Below are 12,924 nucleotides of genomic sequence, written 5' to 3' on the forward strand. Positions count from 1 at the left end.
TGCAACCATGACGAGCCACGTTTAAGTCCCCCACTTGGCAAGGGAAGGGGAACACTTTTATAAAGAGGAAAAGGGATTTGGGAGGGCTATATTAAACAGTGTCCATGGCTTTTCATTGGCTAAGTCCTTGCTAGGGATGAAGAGGATTTGGTTTTCTTCCTGTTGGGTTCTGTTGTTGTTGCAAGGCATGAGAACTCCCCTTTCCGGTCTCCCAAATCTATTCAACTGAGATTTGTATTTATTAATTTTTACAATACTAAAGCTTATATAAATGTTGAATGCATGGATGCATGTCATCTGCAAAGATGCATGTCATGTGAATGGATTGTTAAGAAGCTAATTCTCCTTAATCTGATATATAAATTTGATATAATCCAATCGAAATCTGAACAATTATTTTGATAGAAATTGACAGCTAGTTATAAAACTTACATAGAATTGCAAAGGATTCAAGTAGCAAGAATAATTTTAAGAGGGCAAAGTTGGAAGACTTACTCCACATGACTTCATGACTTACTATAGAGTGTCAGTAATCAAGAGAGTGCAGTACAAACATTAACAGAGACAATACTATCAATGGAACAGAAAATATATAAGAAATATAACAACACCAACGTGAAGCAATTTAAAAGATGAAGAGAAAGGCTTTTCAACAAAAATACTGGATGTCAGTGCAGAAAAATATGTATCTCAATTCCTATTATATACCACTTAGAAAAAACTGTTTTGAGATATAAAACTCTTAGAATAAAGCATAAAAAGTTTTCTTCACTGCTTCGGGTAGGTAAACTTATCTTAGAAGAGGCACATAGAACTCTAAATACAAAATTTAAAAATTGGTATATCGTGCTCCATCAATATGATAAACTCATCAAAAGATGCCATTTAGAAAATAAAAAGAAAAGCCACAGATAGTGAGCAAATATTTGCCATATATATTTCTAACCCAGGACTGTATCTAGATATAAATCACTCTTCCACATAAATAATGAAAGAAAACAATCCATATAAATGGGAGCATTAGGGTTTTCCAGAGATACAAAATGGATATCTATCTCTATATCTATATATAAAGATAGATATACAGAGAGAGAGTCAGAGAGAGAGAGGAAAGAGAGACAGAGACAGACAGAGAAAGAGACATTATATGATGCTCATGCAATTATAGAGGCTGAGATGTACCATAGTCTGTTGTCCATAAGCTGGAGACCCAGGGAAGTCTGTGGTTCAGGGGCCTGAGAGCCAGAGAGCTGGTGTAGATTCTAGTCTGAATCTGAAGGCCTGAGAATCAAGAGTGCCAAGATCAAGAGAAGGCTGATATATCAACACAAGCAGTCAGGCAGAGAGTGAATTCAATCTTCCTTTGCCTTTTTGTTCAATTCAGGCCTTCAGTGGATTTGCTGATGCCCATTCATATTGGGGAAGATCAACTTCTTTACTCAGTTGAGTAAACTTCTTTACTTCACACATAAAATTAACCATCATAATGCACAATCCACTTTAACGGACTCTTCACTGAAAAAGATGCATTATCAGCATCTTAAATTGCTCTTCATCATTAGTCATCTTGGTAATTCAAATTAAAACTACACTGCAATGAGACACCATTACACACTCTCTAGAATGACTAAAATTGAAAAGCCTGATAACACCAAATGTTAATGAAGTAGTGGAGAAGTTGGAACTCTCATACAATTTTGATGTGAATAGAAGATGATGTAATCACTTAATGAAACTGACAATGTATAAAAGTTAAACCTATATCTTTCCTGTGATCCAGTAATTTTACTTTAACCGAGTGAAAGGAAAATATCACAAAATGATTTTTAAAAGAATGTTTGTAGCAGCATTATTTATAAAACCCAAACAAAAAGCAACTTACAGATTCATAAGCAGGAGAATGGTAAAACATACTGTCATATTCACACAGTGGGAAACCACTCAGGGAATGAGCTACTGAGTCATTGATGAACAATGAACAATGTGGACTATCTCAGTAGCATTGTGTTAAGCAAAAAAGACAGGTACAAGAGAACACCTACCATATTATTCACATGAAGTTCATATTAGGATAAAGAACAGGCAAACATAATCTATGTTGATTATGAAATTACAGTCCCAGTTGCCTATGAAGAAAGGAAATTGTAAGATTGTACAAGGGGCCAATCTGAGCTAATGGATTTGGGTCGAGATTACATGTTGTGTACATTCACCGAAACTCTTGTAAGAATATGAGTACTTTGTTGCATTTAAGATTTGTTTCAAAGAAACAAAAAATAATAAAACAAATAAGATAGCATAATTGCCCCATTTTACTAATGAGGAAACTGAGACATCGAGAATTTATCCCACTTGTTCAAGCTCACTTACCTTTTAATGATGGAGTCGATATCAAATCCAGATTATTCCTCACAGAGGTATTTGACTCACAGGATTTAATAGAATTTCTAAGGCAGAGATATGCAAGGTTCTTCAGTTCTTAGAACACAGAATTGTGCTACCTTCTTTTTCACTCCTTGACATGTGAAGAACTATCTGGCTTAATTTCCAAGACAATAGGGTTTGGTTGTCTATGTATTTGGGTGGCCATATAATTCATTGTCTTAGGACAGTTTTGGGAGTAAAAAAGCATCCTATTAATCATTATCTAGGTTAACAGATGTAATTTTGGATTATTGTCTGTAAAACAGGACATATGGCCATCACACCTATAAGGAGTGTTTTTATTTTAGAAACACACACATATACACACACAAATATGCTATGCCATCCTCAGAGATAAGGAAGATACAAGTCAAGTTTGATTAGAAACACAAAAGGCCTATTCATCATCCCTAAGTAAGAGTGAGGGGACATCATACATAACTCACAAATGTTAGCTTCCTAGTGAGAACAAAGGGAATCTGGTGTTGCTCTTTTTAAAAATAGAAAGTGAGATTTTCAGTATGATACCCTGTCCCAACTATTGCAAAACAAAAAAAGCCTCCACTAATATGGCAGAGATTGAGCTGAATTCTAAAGTTCCAAAGATAAATAAAATTCTGTCCCTCCTTCATTTCGTGATCACTATTTCCAAAATGATTAAATTTTAACAATAAAAAATATACCCAAGAGGAGGGAGGGTTTAGCATTTAGCATAATTTTATGGGCTGAATTGTGTCCCCTCTTTCTCCCTGATCACCAAAATTCATATGTTGTAGTACTAATCCCACTTTAGAATGTGATTGTATTTGGAGTTTGGGTATTTACAGTGGAAATTAAAGTAAAATGAAGTCATTAGGGTGAGCCCTAATCCAATATGACCGATGTCCTCATAAGAAGAGCTTTGGATACAGACACATACAGAGGAAAGATGATTTGAAGGCACAAGGAGAAGATATCCATCTACAAGCCCAGGAGAGAGGCCTGGGACAGATCCTTCCTTCATAGCCTTCAGAAGGAAACAACACTGCAGACACTGGTCTCAGGCGTCTAGCCTCCAGAACTGTGAGAAAATTAACTTCTGTTGTTTAAGCCACCCAGTCTGTAGTAGTTTGTTACGGGAGCCCTAGCAAACAAAGTGCATTTAAGCAGTAATTTGTTTTCTGGTATATATTCTCTTTTAAGATAAGCTTACCATTTAATAGCTTAAATGTTAAAGACTAAGTACACACATAAACTCTCCCTCTCATATATGTTTCTCAAACTATACAGAAATAAAAATGAAAACCAGAAAGATTCCATTTCTTTTCATTAGAGTTACATAGAGAAACATTATTGACATATCCATGCCTATATCTTTCTAGAGAATGATAAAGATGATGATGGTGATGGTGATGACAATGATGGCTGATTCTTATTAACTGCTTATAATGTCACAGGCAGTGTTCTAAATGTACACATGGACTAACATACTTAATCTTCAAAATAAACCATAAGGTAAATGTTATTATTCTCATTTTACATTATATTAAATTTTACATTTTATACTACAGATGGGGATCTGAGACACAGAAAGCTTAAGAAACTCCCAAAGTCATGAAGGTATCATTTAAATCAAAGAAGTCAAGATTTCACAGCCTACACAGTGTTCCTTCTTTTTATGTATGTATATATGTGTATATTAATATGTATAAATTTTAACGTATATATGCACATACATTTAAAATATATATGAATATGATTATATTATTCAGAATTATATTGTATTATTCTTAATTTTAACACATAATAAAGATATTTCCACATCAACATATTGCATTTTACCTTATTTCTAAAAATATTGCATAGGATTTCATAGTTTACATGTATCATATTTTATTCAAATCTTCTCCAAATTCATAGTCATTTAGGTTGACGTTAGCTTTCCCCCCGCAATTACAATCAATGCTGTAAAGAGCAACATGGCATATACCACTTTTTTTTATTCTTTACGTTTCTCTGTGGGAAATATTGATAGCGAAATTGCTATTATTTCACTAATTAATAGTGAAATTGCTGGGTTAAGGATATGTGCATAAAAAATTTGGATAGGCACTGCCAAATCTCTTTTCAAAATCTTAAAGCAATTTAATATCCTTCCACACCATATGACAGTGTCTTTTCCCAAGGTGAAGACTTTTAAATATTAAAGTTATATTATCTTTTCCACAGAGAACAGATTTATTGGTATTCCATAAAAGTCAATTTTTGAGAAGTACACTAAATTACACTGAACATCAAGTGTCTTGTTGATTACTTATAGTAACCCTATTATCAGAAGCTCATGCTCTAATTATTATAAACTTAATTGCCTTTCTCCCTTTCTTGATTATCTTAAGAAAAATGTAGCCCTCATCCCCTTTCTTCATATGGCGAGTTAGCTCCAATATAACCTATAACTAAATCAAATTCATAATCTTGTCTTCTTTCTAGTATTATTAGATCCCTTTGTATGGGTAATTCTAACATGGATACATCTTCATTTTATCCAGGAAATATATTTTGGCAGCATTTTCTAATATCTTGACCCATCCTGCTTTTATACTTTTATTTAACCTCCTCTGTATTCATAACCTTGATCCCAATTATTTCTTCCATGATTCCTTATTATTGCCAAGGCACACATTGAATTCTGTTGACCTAATTAGCATAATACTTCTTCCCTTTGGAATCCCAAGTCTTACTTTGTTTGGATGTGCATATTTGTGTATGTGTACCTAATGGTGTTTTCTCAGGCACTATGGAATTATCATGAAAATAAAACAAAAATAGCTATAAATGCAAATCTATTTGTAAGACTGACAAACTGCACTTCAATTGTATTCAGATGAATGGACAAAAATATTAGTAGCCACACTCTTGAATAAATGGTCTATGTTAATAATTATTGTTTAATAATCAATGTGATAAAAAATAAGAATACTACACAGTTCCATGTGATCACTTTGTATTATTTCCAGTTGATTGAAGAGCACAGCCAGCAGAGGTGCAAATAACTGTCTAGTTTAGGATCTATTTATTTAAGTGATTATTTATTGAATACCAATTTTAGGGAAGGCCCTCTGCAAAATTTTGAGTAGATCTACATCAGGATACATGGTTGTTCTGTCTTCCTTCCAGCAAGGCTCTTAACAACCAGATTACATGCATAATGAATAAGTCTACTTGTAATACTAAACCTCAAATGCATCCATCAAATCCGAGGGGAAATTCACATACAATAAAGAGAAATATCAAATATCCAAGAGTAAGATTTTTTTTCTATATTATAGACTATTTGTTGAAACACTATTCTCTCTCAGAAATGCCATCTTCATTTTGATCTAATTCAGTGTCTATTCAGAAAGCACAGGAACAACCCAGTGATGCTTTGCATACATATTTATTAAGACCTTCCTCTACAAATGCACAGCAAGCACTGTTCTTAGGGCTAGAAATTCAATGGTAAACAAAAATTTTGTGCTCTCGTGATGACATTGGGGAGAAAGACAACAAAACAATCAAAAATAAGTAAAATGCCAAGTGACATATTTTATGGAGAGACATATTTCAGAGATACAGAGTGAGGAGGATGGGGGTTGCTGCATTTTATAGGGTGGTTAGAGATATTCTTCCCAATAAGATTGTATTCAAGGACAGACATAAATGCAGTACACTTGCCATTCATATGGATTTATTTCCTTAGAAAGAGCTTTTCCACCAGCAAAAAGTGTGAACATGAAGGCTCTGAAATGTCAGTTTGCATTCTGACTTAGGTAACAACAAGGAGGCCAATCTTTCTGGAGCACAGTGGGCAAAAGGAAGAGTGGTAGAGGATAAAGCCAGAGAAGCAGTGAGTGGAAGATCACGTAGGACCTTGTGGACAGACACTGTGGTTGTCTCCATAGTCATGTCCTGTATAATCCCCTCCCCTTGAGAGTAGGCAGGACTTGTCATTGCTTCCCACTATTAGAAGATGGCAAAGATGATGGGATGTTACTCCCATGACTACAATATGATTTTATACTTATACTCCCCCCCACACACACCCCCCCCCCCACACACACAAGAGATTCTCTTTCTCCATGCTGACTTTGAAGAAATAAGCTATTGTGTTCTGAGAGGGCCTATGGAAGGGTCACATGGCAAGGAATGCAGATGACCTCTAGCAATACAGAGTGATCTACTCAGGAAGGCCAGAAAGACCTACAACCAACAACAAACCAGAGATGGATTCTGTCAACAACTTGAGGGAGGTTGGAAGCACATCAAACCACTGATGAGACTATAACCCTTGTCAACACCAGGATTTCAGCCTGGCAAGATCTGAAACAAAGGACCCAGATAAACTGTGTCCAGACACCCCGCCCAAAGAAATTGTGGGATAATAAACGTGTGTGATTTTAAGCCTTCTAAATTTATGCAGCAAGAGGAAAAGAATGCAGACCTTGCAGGGTATTATAAGGAATTTGTATGTCACTACTTTACCCAAAGATGGAAATGTTTGAAGCTTTTGAGCACAGAAGTGTCATGATCTGACCTACATTTAAAAGGATGACCCTGGCTGCTGTGATGAAAAAGACAGTCAAGGAAAGGGCAAGGGTGGAGATGCGGGACTATTTAGAAGATATTGCAATAATCTAAGCAAGAGATTTTTCTGGCTTAGGCTTGAGGGGTAGCAGTGGAGGTGGTGTGAAGTGATTTGATTATAAGTGGGATTTGAAAGTAGAGCTATCAGATAAGTGATTGTGAGAGAAGAGTCAGGAATGCCAGCAAGGTTTTTGACCTGAACAACTGAAAGATTCAGTTGCCATTGGATATGATAAATAATACTGAGAGTTGTATTAATCATCTACTCCCAAAAAGTGAGTAGTATGAAGTCTATGAATAAACAACTGAGGATATCTTTACTTTTCCAGTCCTTTTATATATCATGGGCATATCGTGGGCATCAGGGTGACAATAGTCTAATGGATTATGGAAATGTCCAGTTCAAGTTAGCCTCACTTGTTACTGTTTACCTAAGACTCAATATCTGTAAATTGTATCATGAGCCTAAATACCTAGGGCTTCTTATCTAGTGTTACCTCGTCATGTCTACACTGCTAAATAAAACTGGTAGAGGGTGACACACATCGAGTAACATCACAGCTGTTGCTCAGTTTTTATCAAGAGATTATTTTATGCTTAACACCTTTCTGCTTTATACTGTCCAAAAAACCCTTATATCAAAGAATTAATATCATTATTATAGTTTATTAACAAAATAAGGTGTTAACTTACCAAAGGTTTTAATAATCAATGTGGTAAAATTTATGCATATGGAGTGCCTTGACATTAGGTATTCTGAAGACTCTTGTAATAGAACATAGCAATAAACAGACCAAGGATCCAAATCACTGTTTGCTTATTTATAACATGAAAAATGATCATTTTTGCCACTGAGAATATATAAAATTCCTGTATGAATTCACACACCCTCACATAAGTACCCATGTAAAGAAAGAGTTGGTGTAGTTTTTGCACTTGTGTATAAATACTACCACTTAATGATGTCTAAGACAATGATGGATTTTATTCATACAAGATTCAAATTTAAGAGAAACAATGAGGAAAATTGCTTTCAAACTTTGTAAGAAAAACATCTAATTGCAACCAACAAGAAATATATCTGATAAGTTCAGGGCGTTTTCCTTTCTAGGGAGTAAATTTTGCCATAATCATTTTAACATGTTATTTTACTCTACTCATCCAACACCAAATTCCTCACCCATAGTAGTATCTTTTAAAAATTCTGATATTTGTCCTTGGAGTATAGATAATTTGTTTTTTAAGCATAATAAAATATTTTGTTGAAAGTTTAACTATGAAAAATAAACATAAATTCTTTTCCTTCAACAAATTCATTGTAGATAGGATGAAATCTAAATTCTGGGTTTGCAATAAATCAAAAGAAGTTAAATTTTTATTGGCTCACATTAAGACAAATCCATTATAACTTTGTAACATTCTACACTCATGCCTGATATAATCACTAGGTCAGATCTTCATGTATGAAAATAATATAATATAACCAGTTCTTAATGAAACAATTCTCCAAAAAATTTGAAATATAATCAAAGCTCTCTGAAACAAATATAATATTTAATTTGGGGGAATTCCTTCTATATTATAGATTATTTTTTTCCTAATAATTTTGAGAAAGAAATGAAGATTTTACTGTTATACCTGCTTCTGCTGCAGCTGCAGCCACTGTTGTATGTATAAGCAAGAAGTAGAGGACTCATTGGTAGTCGTAGTTAAAAAGGAGCTCCTATAATACCAGAAAAAAAAAGAAAAAACACAACAGAGGTGATGTGATGTGTACCTCGAAGAACTGTCATTTATCTATTGAAGAAATGGAAAGAGAAACAGAATAGTGAGCCTGCTAATGGATATATATATATATATATATATATATATATATATATATATATATATATATACACACAATGTATTTGGGAAAAGGCCATGGGGGTGATTAGATATTGGTGGTTGGAATTAGATGGGGATTTCTTTGTGTTAGAGGAAAAAATTAAGGTAAAACATGTGGAGATTTAAGAGAAGGCTGAAGAAGTGGGTAAGGGCCCTATTATAAAGAGTCTTATTTGCCAGCATAAGGATTTGGATTTCTGAAAAGAGAGATGGAAATGTTTTAAGCAGGGATGATATGCTTTTATTTTAGTTAGAAGACAGCTTTTAAAGAGTTAAACCTATAGAAGTGAAAACTAATGATAAAACTATATTAATAGCCCAGGACAAAGATATCATCATTTAAGAGGCAGGGGCAGATATGAAGTATACTCCTATAAAATTTGTTGGAGGAGACTTGAAGCACAGAGGCATGCTTGGGAATATTACTTTGGGAATTATCTGCTAATAGGAGGTAAGTGGAATGAGGAAGGTCACAAAATCATCTTAGGAAAATACATACAAGAGCAGTAAGGTGATAAAAACATCTTGAGCAATATCGATATTTAAGGGATAGGAAGAAGAAGTAATGTGAACAAGGGGGAACTAGAACAAAGGGATGAGAGGTAAAGGAATGCGGATAATGTGAAACCATAGACTCAAGCATTCAGAGGTTTATGAAGGAGGGAATGGTATAGAGTGCCAAATATAGAGGAATCTGATGAGATAAAGACTGAAATGTTTTTCATTGACAAATATGAATCTTTGATGAATTTAGTGAGCAAAGTTCCATATGCTAGTAAGGGCAGGACCTTAAATATAGTGGCTTATGGAATGTATTGAATGAGTAGGATGAGCGTAAAATTTACCATCTGAATCAGAACACTTTAAAAGTAACAGTAAGAGTTAGCAACAACTTCAGCAGGTAAACAGATACAACCAGAACTATCACACCTAAGCCAGGGCATAAGGTTACTCTAGAGATGTGGAATCTACATTGTTGAAAAGGGTGGATGATATAAAGGAGGAGAATAGATAGTATTCAGACAGAAATAGAGTCAGGAAATTATTTTATACAATGAGAACAACTTGAACATGTAATGGTATCTAGAAAAGTAAAAAAGAAATTCAGAATTCCAGAGTCAATTGACACATGGTCACAGAAATGTCTGAAGGCAGAAATATGTGGAAATTCAGTCAGGCAGAGAGTAAATGGAGATAAGGTTCTATTGGCAGCAGATAAGAGAAATAATCTCTATAAACACGAATCACAGACAGGACTAGCATTCAGGAGCTGAGAAAAGCAGAGAAGCTATGTAGGTAGGTAACTTATATTAAACAGAAGATTGTATTCCCCATTATGCTGGATATGAGGCAGTTTTACTGATTTGAACTTTTTCCATCTTGAGAAAAAGTAAACACTTGAAATCAGGGTCTTAGGCAGTAGAGAACAGGCAGAAACTAGTGTGAGGACTCAGGTCACAGAAAAGACAGAAACCAAGTTAATGGAATGGTGATATGTTACAACAGGGCAAGTCACATGATAGGTTTTGTTGGAGACACAATGTGTTGAATATATACATAGTGACATTTTATATTTTTAGCACCTAATAGTGCTGAACATAATTAGTGTTTATTGTTATCACAATATATCAGTATCAAGAAATTCCAATTACTCAATATGGATGGCTGATTTCTCAGAATATTATGTAGCTGCAGGATTTAATTTTTACAGATGCATGTATTTAATGATGTGAGGGGAAATAATATTTAACCTCTCTTGCTTAGTTATTCTTTTGATTCATCTTTTGACATAAACAAATGAGAATGCATAAAAGAATACTGACAATCATAAGCTTGTATTCTAGATATGTAATCTTGGTGTATTCTAGATTCGTGTGTGTGTGTGTGTGTGTGCGTGTGTAGTGTGTGTATGGAGAGTGTGTTTGTGTATATTGCTGTCCAATTCTTCTATAATTTTACGAAAAACATTTTTTGTTTTGTTTGCTCAGGTATTCTTACGTGCAAAGATTTCTCTCCCATATCTTATCTAGATAAAAAAATTAAGAAAAGTAAACTTTGTATTTTGTAGCATTACAAAAATAATTTTAATCAGCACTTCAATGCTTTAGTAGTGGAATGAGAACTTACATTGTTTTAATGACTACACAGCATCTGAGATCTTGCAATGTTTCCATATGAAAGGGAAAAATCTTGCCAGAATAATATATATTTAGTGTTTCTCATTTGGTAATCAGGTGAATGACAATTTATGATTGATTTAGCCTTAGATACCACTATGTATTTTACTATATGGAGGTTCTTCTTCAGTTGTATAAACACCTTCTAGTAAAAAGTTCTTAAGAGTATAGCAACAATTTTAAATATTGACTAATAGTATTCATTCCTCTAAGTTCATTTTTAAAAGTGATAGTAATAATGATAACAGCCTAGTGAAAATAGCGACTGATATGTGTTTTAACATCTGTTGGACGCAGCAATTTATGTGTCATATGTTATCAACCACTTCAAAACACTATGACAGATGATTCGTTTCGTTTACTGATGAAGAAACAGAAGTTAACAACATGAGTAAGTTGCTCAAGGTCACAGAGCTGGTTAATGACAGCAGATGGGGTTTCAGCTTCTGTTTGTTTGACATCAAAGTCTGAGCTCTTAAGCATTGTCATAGACCTCCTGGTTTTTACCCTGAAAGGTAATTAGTGTTGTTTGATGCTTTATATTTTTCATTTTATCTTCATCAACTCCCTTTTCTATGTCCATAGGTCTGATCCAAACCACTTTCTGCTCTTGCATTGCCTAACTGCAAATATGAATGCTACTGAAGTGCCTTTTGTATGTAGCCAATCTTTGGTATATGTAATAAAAGTAAGTGACTATGTAGTGGCTTGCTATCCCTAAGTGGGAGCTAATATTCTAGCCAGGATGCTTTTACCCCCCAAACACAGAATGACAGCCCAGAGAGAAGACAAAAGGTTAAAAAGAGAAAAAAAAAAATAAAAAGATGCTTTGCAAGTTTCTAAGTGGAGGAGAAAATATTTGTGTGGAGGGTCAGCAAAGTTCATTTCTCTTCCTTTTTTTTTTTCCTGTGTGGCCTGCTCTACAAACCATACACTTTGTGATTTAAAAGAAAATAATGTACAATAGCCCCTTTTCTTTTTAAAAATCTTTCAAATTGGCAAACGTCCATTTGGAATGCTAGGCACATTCTGGTCCTTCTACACTGACATGAGGTTGGTACTTGCCCAAGAAAGAAGAAATAGTCTACATTTTCTACGCAACCACAGAAACTGCACTCCTTTCCAAGAAAATCTATCTTTATAGCTAAATAGTTAACTCTGAAATCTCTAGTTTGACTCAAAGTCCCAGATTCATGAGCATACAGTCTAAATAATGTTGGCAAATGTTTAGCCATGTCCTTTCAATAGAAATTAGAAAGATAAGTAGTGAGATTAACTGCCAGGTGAGTTTTAAGATAATTATAATGAACATTGTAGTCACTCTTTGATATAGATAATTAAAATAAGTGGGCTCTTCCTTTTATGCTTAATATAGTCACTTGGGTGGAAGGATTAAGGATATGTCTGCCTGCCCAACCCTGTGGTGATCTACAGCTCTTGGCAAACACACACACACACACACACACACACACGTCATTGTTGACTTATTTGAAAAAAAACTCCAAAGGACTTCTATATGCCTTTTATATATACTAAGTCTATAACCTTGGAAGCTTTTTGTATAAATTTGATGCCAATCCCACAGAAACGTATTGTGATTTGTCAAGAAAATAGGCTGCCTAACAGCTCTAATTTCCTTACTTCAAATATCTCAATTCACATATGTTTGCTGTGTATTTTTAAATTTTCAATACATTAAATTAAGGAAATGGAATTTGCTGGATCAAAAGACTCAAGATATATATTTATTATCAAATTACTTAAAAATACATTTTTATATATCATATATTATCAAGTTGCTTTATAAAATATGTAATATATAATATGCATATAT

This window comes from Balaenoptera physalus (assembly GCF_965194825.1).
Source record: "Balaenoptera physalus genome assembly, chromosome: 10".
Classification (NCBI taxonomy): Eukaryota; Metazoa; Chordata; class Mammalia; order Artiodactyla; family Balaenopteridae; genus Balaenoptera; species Balaenoptera physalus.